The 12,064-nt window shown below is 33.9% G+C and overlaps 1 protein-coding gene and 1 long non-coding RNA gene across 2 annotated transcripts in view; both read right to left on the reverse strand.

The window, feature by feature from the left end:
- LOC128680746 (major facilitator superfamily domain-containing protein 12-like) overlaps positions 1–12,064 on the reverse strand; it is a 99,751-nt gene that overhangs the window by 71,994 nt on the left and 15,693 nt on the right. The window lies entirely within an intron of this gene.
- LOC128680775 (uncharacterized) lies at positions 3,643–5,518 on the reverse strand. The gene is made up of 3 exons (XR_008405898.2): positions 5,430–5,518; positions 4,867–5,017; positions 3,643–3,838 (listed from the first exon to the last, which is right to left on the reverse strand). It is a non-coding gene; the product is annotated as an uncharacterized LOC128680775 (long non-coding RNA).

A 12,064-nucleotide genomic window follows, 5' to 3' on the forward strand; every position in this document is an offset into this window, starting at 1 on the left:
GATAATCTGCTCATAAGGACACAGGTCATGGTGCATAGAATATTTTATAAGGATCATAAAAACTTATTTTCCTGTATATTATCAATGTTTCGTAATACCGTTGAGAATGTAGGTATAATATGAACTGAGAAGGCGTTATGATTCTGAGTTATACTACTAACCACGGGCGTGGTGTTCTCAAAGTTCACCCGTAGGTGCATTATTTTTTAAATCCAACATTTTTTGCTAGAATCTTCAGTTAATCTATCCTTAATTAGAAATATGCCTCATAACTATTTATTATGCTGTGTCTTCTTTCTTATCATCAGTTTAAATATTCCTATTGATATTTATCTTTATTTTTTAACTGTACTTAAATTCTTAATAAACTTCTGATTGCCTATTTATCAGAATAGCTGAATTAATGATATTATGTAGTTAAATGAAATGTTTTGAAAGTAATTAACAAAATTTGGCTAAAGTTAAACTAAAATACAGACAGACACAATGCCTTATCCCACTGACCTGATGTCGGTCGATGATATAGAAACCCATGTTTGAACGTTTAATCACGTCCTAGCAAGCTGAGCGTGACTAAAGAACAGACAAACATACATGATAAAATTATAGACTGACCCAAAAGATAAGGACTTTGCAAATTACGTTTTTATGTTTCCGTGCAATGTGCAACGGACAAGATCACATCGCCGTACCGTGGTACAATTGTGTAGGTACCTAACGAAGTAAGTTCTATACAAGTTGGAAGATGTAATATTAAAGGGAAATGAGAGTAAAGGTATGTAGCTTGCAGTAATTATATAGTACTCCGGTCAGCAATGTACTGATTGATATGTTTTATTAATCGCAGTTAAATGCAAGGATCAAGAGCAAGTATATTTAGTAAGGAAATATTGTTCAAACCGATCCGATATTAAAGCATAGTCCGAACGTGTCATAGCCTATCATTATTTAAACGCCCAAGTGCTTTCAACTTTCAATTACTTCCACTCGAAAGGCTTAAATCTGATAACACTTCCATCACACGTTCGTAGAAAGCATGCGTCGTTTAGTTTGATAAAGCCCACGGCTGCAACTCATTATAGTTACTATACAATCTGAATGTAACGGGTTTCTAGTATCGAAGACTATGGAATGCACCTCTCTGATGCAACGGCCCACACCTGCGTGCGCGCCGCCAAGCCGTCTTCCAACCTCAATTAATCTCACATGAGGAATTTACAAAACATTTAACACACATATAAATGGATTCCACTATAAAGGTCACATTCACAAGTTATCAGCAAAGTCGTTTATTAATTGACAGATATTTACTTAGACGTAACAGATAATATCAGTGCTCTTACGAATTATAAATCTGTCAAAACAAAGAGCTATAAAATACATACAGTTAAGTTTAATTACGGTTGATAAGCTAAGATACCTGAAGTAAATAGCTAGCTGTTAGCTACCATTGAACGCGCATTGAGCTATATCTAATATCGAGTGATAAGTAGTGCGTGCTCTCGCGCCAACACTATGGCTGACTCAGTTCCCTTCACTGCAAATTCTCCAGTGACCAAAGTTAGATTAAAAGCCTTACACAATAAATCAATGTCATTGACACATAAATCGTAGGAGTCACTGATCTAAAAATTATTTCACCCTTTAGATATTGAACATTTTAAATTATACAACACAAATAATATTTCCTTGCACAAATTAGATTAAACATATACATATAGTATAAAACATAATGTATTAATTGTGCAAAAGGCGACAAATGTAGCAAAATTGCATGTTTGTTAAATAATTAAACATAATATTAATTATTATTTAATTATTTAACAAACAAGCAATTTTGCTACATATACTTTTTATGTTTCGTAATTGTATCTAATATTATAAGATAAAATTATGAAACGCAAAAAGTTTGTGGTGGTTATATTAACAACGAGCAATGAATTCGTCGAATAAATTAGCTCATTTTCTCAAGTCTGGCTCAAAATTAACAATACTTATGGCGAGAAGATCGTCATGAGAATTATAATTTATTCAAGAGGATTTCGTGCTAATTGCTGTATTGTTTGCTTTTATATTAATATGCTAATAATACTTGAGTAACCTATTTCTAATTCACATTTCTATAATTCATTATTTTAGTTTAACATTCAATGTAAATGTTGTCCGTTAGAGTCTGTAACACGAAAGTAGTCCCGCGGACGTGGCGCTACTGGTGCTGCAAACAACAATGTGGCCTATCTATTATTGATAGTTCCTCATATTACCACGGGCCTTCTTTCGTGGTACTCCACATGATATCTGGAATTTTCACGCGACGCTTTGTGGAACGCTATAATAAAGTCATACATTGACTCATCATTGTATGCGCGTGTCACTGGAAATCCACTAAACAAATAATATTATGAAGTTGAATTGAAGAAGATATATTTATATTCAAAATATATATTATATGTTATTAAATAAATAAGTCGGTAAGTACATGGGAATAGAATTACATTAGCAAAAACTCTATTTATCACTTTACTACTGCACCTGGCAATCTGTGGAATTTATACATGAATAATGTTGCGATTATTTTCGTTACACGAACGGCATTTTGTTATTACTCAGTACGTGTACCTATACTATAACACGCTTAGCCTTACCATATGTTTAAAGGCCAAATGTATCATTTTCGCGATTAGAATTAAAAACGTTATATTTTAAGAATAATGTTCTAAAAAGATTATAATATCCACGTGTGTGAATATATTCTACTTTAACTAAGTACATTTTCATACAAAACGAAGGAGCCAATTTATTGTCGGCAAGCGTGACCGTGCGTAGTAATGAAAGAACAACTTTATCCTCCACACAGAAGCCAAACTTTCAACTCAAAAAGAAGAAATCAACTTCATTATATCATACTTTCGTTAACTTCTTAATTAATTCGGAAAATTTAATTGGAACTAGGTCGGTGAGTTTAATATTGAAAGTTGGCAAATTTGCGTTCACCTCATCCAGGAGTCGATTCTACATTCGGCTGGAGATGTAAAACTGGCATTAAACTTAATTGCTGCGAATAAAAGTTGGTGGGACCGTGGCCAGGCTGGAGTAATTACAGTTCTACTGGCTTTGAATGTTAATCGTTTGTGACGCTCGCTCGTGGCCGAGCTGCGCTCTACGCTAAGCTCATACTCGTGTTCCCTAATGTAAACTCCTTAGTTTTATTATCTTTCATTATTATTATGATTCTTATTATCAATGTAAGTAAGACATTAGAAGTATTTCAAAGGGAAAATTTTGATCATCTTTGTTTTGAATCCTTAGTTTTTTCTCTGTAGGACAAAGAAACTAAGGGGATAAACGAATTTTGTAGTAAACTTATTCGTCAACTTTTAACATAGAATAAAGTTTATTTTATAATTACTAGCAATATGTAATATGCAGTATTATATAAAAACATCAATATTATATTAACTATTAATTCGGGAACAGTCACTCTTTATGTAATTAGTCAAACCAGCTACGTATCGTCCTCTAGGGGGGCTGACCATAGATATATAGTCCTTTTATCTATGTGGCTGACATATCTATTTTTCACTAAGTTTTAATTAAAATACATAAATATCGAGTCATCGTTTATAATAATAATTTCCCAATGTAATCAAGTATATGCAACAAACAATTTACCAACAACAAAAGTGCATATAAAAGTTCTCACCCAATCACCCAATGCAATATGCAGTGGGGTTCATTAGAGCTTCCTTTCCGGGCAGGTGCAAATGACGCGCGTATCCACGACTGCGATTGGCTGCAAGATGCGCAAGCGCTGATTTACTGCAGCCGACTCGTAGTGCTATATACATAGATTTATATTAGGCTAGATACCGCAAGATATGCAAACGAATGTGTCTTATGTCTGTATAAAGTTAGTGTCAAGCACTCACTTGCTATATCTAATTTAAGATAACGAACTTGCGTTTAGGTCATGCTAAAATGAACATAAAAATGCAAAATTTTGCATAAGCCGACATAGGTACAAATTTCTACAAGACTTGTAAGCTCTGTACTCTGCTGAAACTGAAATACGTGACATGCCACACTCGATCGATGCTATAGTATTTTGTGTAGATGCGGTATCCAGCCTAGCATAAATCTGTAGACCGATACAGCTGCCTGTTGCCTTAACTGTCGTAGGAAGTCGTTGCTTAGATGATTACTTAAAAGGAAGACGTGAAATTAGATCCCAGTCAAGCCATCTATGATATAACACCTTGCTACTGGCCTTTATGCATCAATTTGAAAACCGTTATATAATTAAATCCATTAATTCTCTTAGCAGATTATTTATATACAGGATACTCATATAGTGTTACTTATATTGAATAGTTATTTTAGTCTCCATAAATGTTTTTAATAAATTATTTTTATTTATGAAAATATTTATATTTAGATATTTATTCAAGGAATATACACCACTATATCTATACCATAAAAATAAGTACCCTCGAGCAGTGCCCGTGTAGTACTGCCCGTGCAGTACATTTAGGAAATATTATTCTGTAACAATATTGACTGGATTTGCTCTTTAAAATTGACATTAATAGAATTTTCAATATATCGTAATACTAAATAAAAATAACAAAATATATACATATATGTATGCACAAGTATTATTAGTAAAGGACTGAAAAATATTGGTCTTCATACTTATTAAGGTCTGCTGTGTCAGTCTAATTATAATTTTAAAATAGCTTTTCTCATCATAGTTTTAACTATGACATGCTGATGTCGTGAAACGTTGCGGACTGTTGGAATTTGCTGGAGCAACTGAATCACTGCTACTTAATTTATATTTTGTTACAATGTATGTACAAATATTACCGCATAGCGGCATTCTCCACTGCGTGACCAGCGACAGTGGTATGACAGCGAGACGGGGCGACGGGACAGCGTGTCGGGACAGTGCCTGGCACGGCGGCGCGGCGGCACGGTGCGCGCCCGTCACGCGATATCAGCTCCAACGAATATTGCACTGAAAAATTCCGCGATTATTAAGAAAATTGCCAGTATATCCACCAGTATATATATACCAAGTATATTTTTTGCTTTAGCCTTTTAGAACAGTAGTTCCTAAAGTACATTAGATACATCAAAAATTACTTTGAAAAAATGTTAAACTTTGATTCCAATAGGGAAGTATTCTACTCATTAAATTTATTTGCTGTCTCTGTAATGGCGTTATAACAAGATATAATAATAAAGGTAGTTTTTAACTTCGGACGAAATCCCGTCATTTCATAAAACTTGCAACCAGGCGTGTTTACTTCAACACGATGTCGCGGTTACTTGATCCCGGTTCCCAGTCAGAAAGTTCATTAAGACTGCATGGGTGATAGTCTAGCAGCCGACTATAAATAGTAGTGGTCAATTTATCAGTCTCTTACCTTCTCAGCCAGGGTTCTTTTCTTACAACATAATTTATGAGTTTCATAACCTTACTCTGTCTTGTGCACCGTACACCAGTCATGATTCCATAAATGTTAAGCTACTTTGTGCACGCTTGACTAGCTACGTACGTTTATATAGCAAAGTAGTACACAAAACAGGGAGGAATAAAACTTTATATTATTTTGAAGCTTAAATGACGTAACCAAAGTAAATGTGCGGGAATTGTTTATATATCCGTTATTCATCAAGGAGTCTTATTTGCTCGAACTCGTGCTTCTTGCTCGACGAGCTCACGATGCTCAACAAATTAATCCTCAGAGCCTACATCTCTATGATTAATGTTAATTACACCTCGATTTTCCCGCGGATAGCGATTAAGACTGCCATTAGACTATCTCTCGCGGCGATCATTACTCGTATCTACTTTTCAGATATAATACTTAGTTCCCCTAAGGACACATGCATGACTAGTTAGTTAGTTAGTTTAAAAATGATTTAAGTAAAGATTGATAGTGACTAATTTGTCTAGATTCTAAATTATGCGATTCGCTGCAGCAATGATTCATGCGTATGTGTGAACAAAGGTGTGAAGAAAGTTTTTTTATATAGCTTGTTTAGGTGTCCCACTGCTGGTCTAAGGCCTCCCCTTCTGTCCTCCACAGATTTATGTTTTGAGCCGAAAATTTACACTACCGAAATATTTATTTCTAAAACAAGATTTTCAAACGCAATTCGCATCATACTAATTCCGAAAACAATTAATAAAATACGTTATTTAGCTAAATACGTGAAAATTGACAGTATGAAATGCATTACGTACAATTTCGTAAATATCCTAAGTTTTTCTTGATTTGGAAATTGAGCTAACAATAACTAGGTTTAACGTATTTAAGCAATCCTAAATAACAATGGTTAAATTATTATACTTAATCTGATGTAATGCGAATTTCGTCAGTCGGGCTGACCCAGCCGCGGTTCACCGCTCCCACTCGTTCGTCACAATCGGACGGAGACTTTTTCTCTATTTCCATTGACCGTTAAATTGGATTACGGAGCAGTATCGAGACGAAAATAATCATTGCGTAAGAACCCCTTGCAATTTTTATTTTTGAAACCTATTTTGAAGTAAATATTTTAGCCAATTTCTCCCCATTAGTTCAAGATAGCTTTAACAAATAAATTCGCTGCCCTAAAATTGTACAACGAACTGAAAATTGTAGATTTTCAGTCTCGTAACCTCTTTGTCTATAAGTAGATAAATTAATAACGACGTCAAAGCCCGCAATAGACGTAGACCATAAAGATCCGATCTATTGTTAATCATCAAACGGCGAACAAATGGTGTTATTCATCAGAATAATTAATTTACTAATGTGGTCAGCGGCCACGAACGCCCCATTAGGTAATTGTACTTATTAGGAAATTGATTGCATAAGTGAGGAGTCACACTGACCCTGCGACACCTCTCAGCGCCCACATTGCCACATAAAACCAAGCGCTAATTAGTAAATTAATTCGTTTCAACAGATCATGTAATATGCACTACCAATTATAGCACAACTAAGTAGTTTTTATAATATTGAAGCTTACGACTTTATTTTTAATGTAAAAAAAATGGGGGGCCACGTAGTCAATTAAGCATGGCTTTTACTTTCGCTACGCTTGTCTCATCTGTTGGTCAATAGGGACGCACGCGCAGATATTTCTTTCTGTTAAGGCAGCACTTACATAAATTGTTTTTTACTAAATTGGTTTCATCTCCAACAAAGCCCTTCTATGAGAAAAACAGGTTAAACACATAGTAATGGATGTTTTCTAACCAGTTGTATATTTTGTCCTCAGATTTCTTTTGATGCTTACTTGCACGACTACGACACATGAATAAGAAATAAGTAAATAAAATATGTAGATACTTTAAACAAATTTCATAACACACAAAAAGGTGTCTACTGTCACATATGTATTAACATCTATATTAACCGTGGTCAAAGGCTAGATTTTAAAAATAAATTGACGAATAACAAATTTGTATAATGTAAGGATCAGACCCGCCCGCTTGGAGCTACAGGCAGCTCACGTCTAACCAACACTGTCTTATTTATAATTCATTGGGACTCTTCACTGAAGACGTTTTAAGTAACAACATGCAATAAATTGAAACCTAAAAAAATAAAGGTAGATTTCGTGGAAACTATTTTTAAAAAGCTAGAAGTTTTGAACTATTTTATTTACTATCCTAGCACTAAATTTCTTTCGTATAGGTCCAACAAGATGATTGAGTTGTTTAAGGGCTGTAATTAAACTAAGAGCTACGTACTTCTAAGAAAAGGCAAGAACATTAAAAGGGTAAATGAATCTTCTAAGAATCGCTGTAGATATCATCACTTATATAACAACTCTTGAGTCTTTGTTTACCGAATCAAATTTTTCATGAAAGCTAGTCGACTTTAAAGTAATTGATATATTGCCATTCTCTTACATATTTCAAAACAAGCATATATTATTATTCTACATGATTTATTGAATTAGATGCATCCAGAGGAAATTTAACGGGTTTTCCTTTTGTAAATGTAGTAAAAATGTGATATTCTTGTCTACTCGTGTACCTAATTTCATCAAAATCGTCCATTACAATATGATAATATATGATTGAGTTGTGTTTTTATCTATTTACTTATCAGTCATATTTTTAAACGTGACAGTCTCTTAATATTTTTTTAATAACCAATCTAATAATGCCCTGCTCCACAAAACACTACAGGTTAATTATCTTAATGTAAAACATTTTTTCGGCGTTAGCATATTTTTTGGATATAGGAAAAGTCATAGCTTATATCCTTAGCTACTTACCTCGATGAAGGATTAATAAGTTTGTATGCGAAGTGACAGACAAATAATAATCGTTACGAGCCAGAACGTGTGTTTATGTCTGCCTGAGATAAAGAGTTACAAGAAGTTGACATGTGTTGAGTTTATTCTGTATGCTGAAGATAATGTCAGCTTAACTTTTACCCTTCGTTTCAATGCAGTCAGTTTTAAATAATACGAATTTATCCGTTAGCAAGATGATAATTCTAATTACATATTTAATTAAATATATTTCCCAGTTAAAAAAGTTATCAAAACAAATTATACAAAATTTTGTTTATAATGTTGTTGTAGCTGTTTTATGCCCTGGGATTTTAAAATATAAAGTTATCTTCGGTACCTGTATAGGTAGGTAGATACAATATGTGTGTATGTAAAAAGCGTGTCAAAAATAAATTCACTACCAGGAATTGTAAATATTGATAGAACATAGGGCACGCAAATCGTGCTGGCTACTAACCATTGATTGACGCATGTTCAATTTATTATTGTATTGCAACAAGCAAATAATTATCTACGAGCCCCACGTGCGGCTCCGTATTGTTACAAACCATTATGAATAGGAAGGCAAAGCTTAATTTTGACATTATTTTTAACAATAATATTGTTTTATTTCCAAGTTATCGGTTGTGCAAAAATGTAGTTACCTAGGTATATCATGATCAAAGATCGTTCTCTGTGTTTAGACCATGTCAAAATATTATTTTTTAATTTGTAAACTAAATTAAGATGTCATTAAAAAAAACAAATTATTTTCGCGAAATTTCATTTTTATTCGACGTCGACTTCTGGTGACGGTTTTTTAGATTGTAGAAGTCAGAACTCATTCTCCAAGATCTTTCCATATGCCGCTAGCTAGATAACGTTTCAATCATTCATGACCTGACCACTATGAATAGCTACTAACTTATGAGGGATTATTTCTGATCTATTAGTGTTTTGCGATAGTACTGTAGGACGGGAATGAAGAGAATGCGCGTTCAAGGCGAGCCGCTGACATCATGGCCCAGGAAAATGATACCTTCATTTAAGATTTATTGCCAGATACTCGCCGTGACAGACTGGGTGGCGGCCATTTAATGAAATTGCTGAATTATATTAATAATTTCAATTGCACAATTAATTCAGATCCAGTACGTTTCAAAATAGAGAGTTATATAAAATGAAAAGAGTCTTCGTAATTCTTTTCAGCAGAATAAGATTTGGTTGATTCATTCCGTAATCTAATCTAAGCTAGAAATACTAGAGAAATATACATAGGCTATTAGGTTTATATACTAATAACATATTTAAGTAGTTCGCTAATAATAACAAAGTATAGTAGGTACATATGATTAATGTCGCTATTCCGCTTGCGCGTCCCCAGTATGTTTCCAGCTTAGTACATTTTCATAAAGTTGCCAATTTTAATCGCATTGTGAAGATTCAGAAGTTGAAATATAAAATCTGAATACTAAAATGTAGTTCAATCATTGCGAAATCGTGTCGTGGCTAGGAAACTTTTAGTGAGAAATCAAACGTGGAGGTCGCGACGAAATGTCGGAATTAGCATTTGTATTGTTGCTCGCCCCTCGGCCGAAACAACCTCCATGAATTTTTATACACATGACCCGAGGAATGTTTTAATCTTGCCTCATACAAAATGTAAAGCTCCGACCAGCTCACATATTAAAACCTCGGGCTTCAAAATTAAATTAGCGAATTTTTGCTTCCCACTAAGTCCGTCTGGTAACTGATGAGGGTCGAAAGTGCTAATATTTATAAATTCAAAATATATCTTACTACAACACAGTTAAAGGGTTAGCTTACACAGTTAAAGGAATAGCTTATAAAAAACTGTCAGAAGTCCCAAATTCAAATATGTTTTACGACTTAATTATTTTAAATTAATTTGTGAAATTTACTTTGCATTAATTTTAACACAATAGTGCCTTCTAAAACCAAAATGATACTGAGCGATCAACCAGCTTCTATAACTTACAAATAGTCTACGGTGGTGGTGATTTAAATCGACAACGTATATTATAAACATGCAATTATTGGAATTCGTCCCATGAATACACAGACAACCATAAAGCCACGTGTCCATCAGACAATATACGTAGTGATCTACAACAGGGATGTAGTAAATGGTAACACGTTGGCATTTAACGCTATTTTAATTAAATCGATTTATGATCACCGCAATTCGATTTATCGCTGCATATTGAGCACCTTGAAATTGCTAGCATTGTTTTATGACGCCGATATGTGAATAATTTATTGTCAATGAGCCATAAATTTTAGATTAACAGTTGAGTACAAATAATCGCAAATTTGAATACATTTCTCATGTCGTATGAATAGTATAGTAGCATAACCAAAAGCCTTGCATTACTGCGGTGATTGATGGTTGAATAGGGATTCGTTTGCTGTTGAAATACTGCCTCTGGTCTTGAATGCCTGTTGGCATTGAAAACTGTCATTTTACTGACCCTTTAGGGTTGTATGTCTAACTGATTTTAAATAACCGTTTATTTCTTAACAATTGTAAAGGTTATTTGTATTACGTGGTTTATGTTTAGATCAAGAAGTCTTTCTATGGGATCTACGTAGTAGAACCATATATGAAACTATGGTGATCGATCTCGATCGTTGTTATATTTATAATGAAACTTACGTAATTCTAAAATTACTTGAAGAATTGCAACACAAAAGTGTTTTTTGTTGATAAGAATCAATATTGTATTTCTCCCTTTCTCCGAAAAATGACAACATGTTTAATATGTGCTTCGTATGTATAAATTCAAAAATACTTCCATTTTATTTACAACTTAATCTAACGATATTATAATAATATATGGCATTGTAGAATCGATCTAGGATCTATCTCCGATGAACCTATAATGATGTTTGTGTGTGGTCCAAGTAATACTTCGAGGCATTTTCCTAACCTAATTCCTAAGGTTGTGTTCATTTGTCTAATTACCCAGTGGTTTAGACCTCCACGAGCTCTAATTACCGGCGCGTGCGCATTGCAGCTGCCGTGACACCTGCAACTCTAGCGTGACCTTTTCCTTATAAGCCACTGCATTTGCCATTGCACTATTGAGTACAGCTGGTGCATTTAATAAGGCAAGAAATGCAGATGCCTCTCTACAGTGTTTTATTTATCATGATAACCTTTATGGACTATGAAGGTCAAAATTCAATTGACTGAGTAAAATATGAATTTTACTAGAGCCATTGTTTTATGATTGTTTATACCTCCCTGTTTTATTTACTATTATTGACAGTAAGTTGCGCGTTTATATTATTTTCCTGTAACCAAAAATTATTTGTAGAAATGTCTAATACAAACTACCTAGCTAAGCTACTTACAAACCACTAGCATCAGCAAATAAGCTTGTCACCATATAAAAACGATGGCAAGCACAGAAATATTCATAAAAATAAATATGTACCTACACTGAAGTTATCCCGAAATAACACATCTAATATAAACAGCTAGTTAGCTTGCGCAGTTATGTACAGCCGAATTAACGGAACGCAATAACCATTGTAACAGAATATGGATAGTGCAGAGATACGCGAACACAAATTTGTTATCAAGTTTTAAAACTTTAATTATCTTTTGTCAATAGTGTTAAACCGTATTTATATCCTTGTTAATTTACATGAATCCACACAGTCACTGGAAAATAATAGGTAAATATCCAAAATTGGTCACTTGCGGCTGTGCATTCTTTGTAATCAGTGTGCTGCTATTAAACTCTTGTGGAAG

The sequence above is a fragment of the Plodia interpunctella genome, chromosome 2 (genome assembly GCF_027563975.2).
Source record: "Plodia interpunctella isolate USDA-ARS_2022_Savannah chromosome 2, ilPloInte3.2, whole genome shotgun sequence".
Classification (NCBI taxonomy): Eukaryota; Metazoa; Arthropoda; class Insecta; order Lepidoptera; family Pyralidae; genus Plodia; species Plodia interpunctella.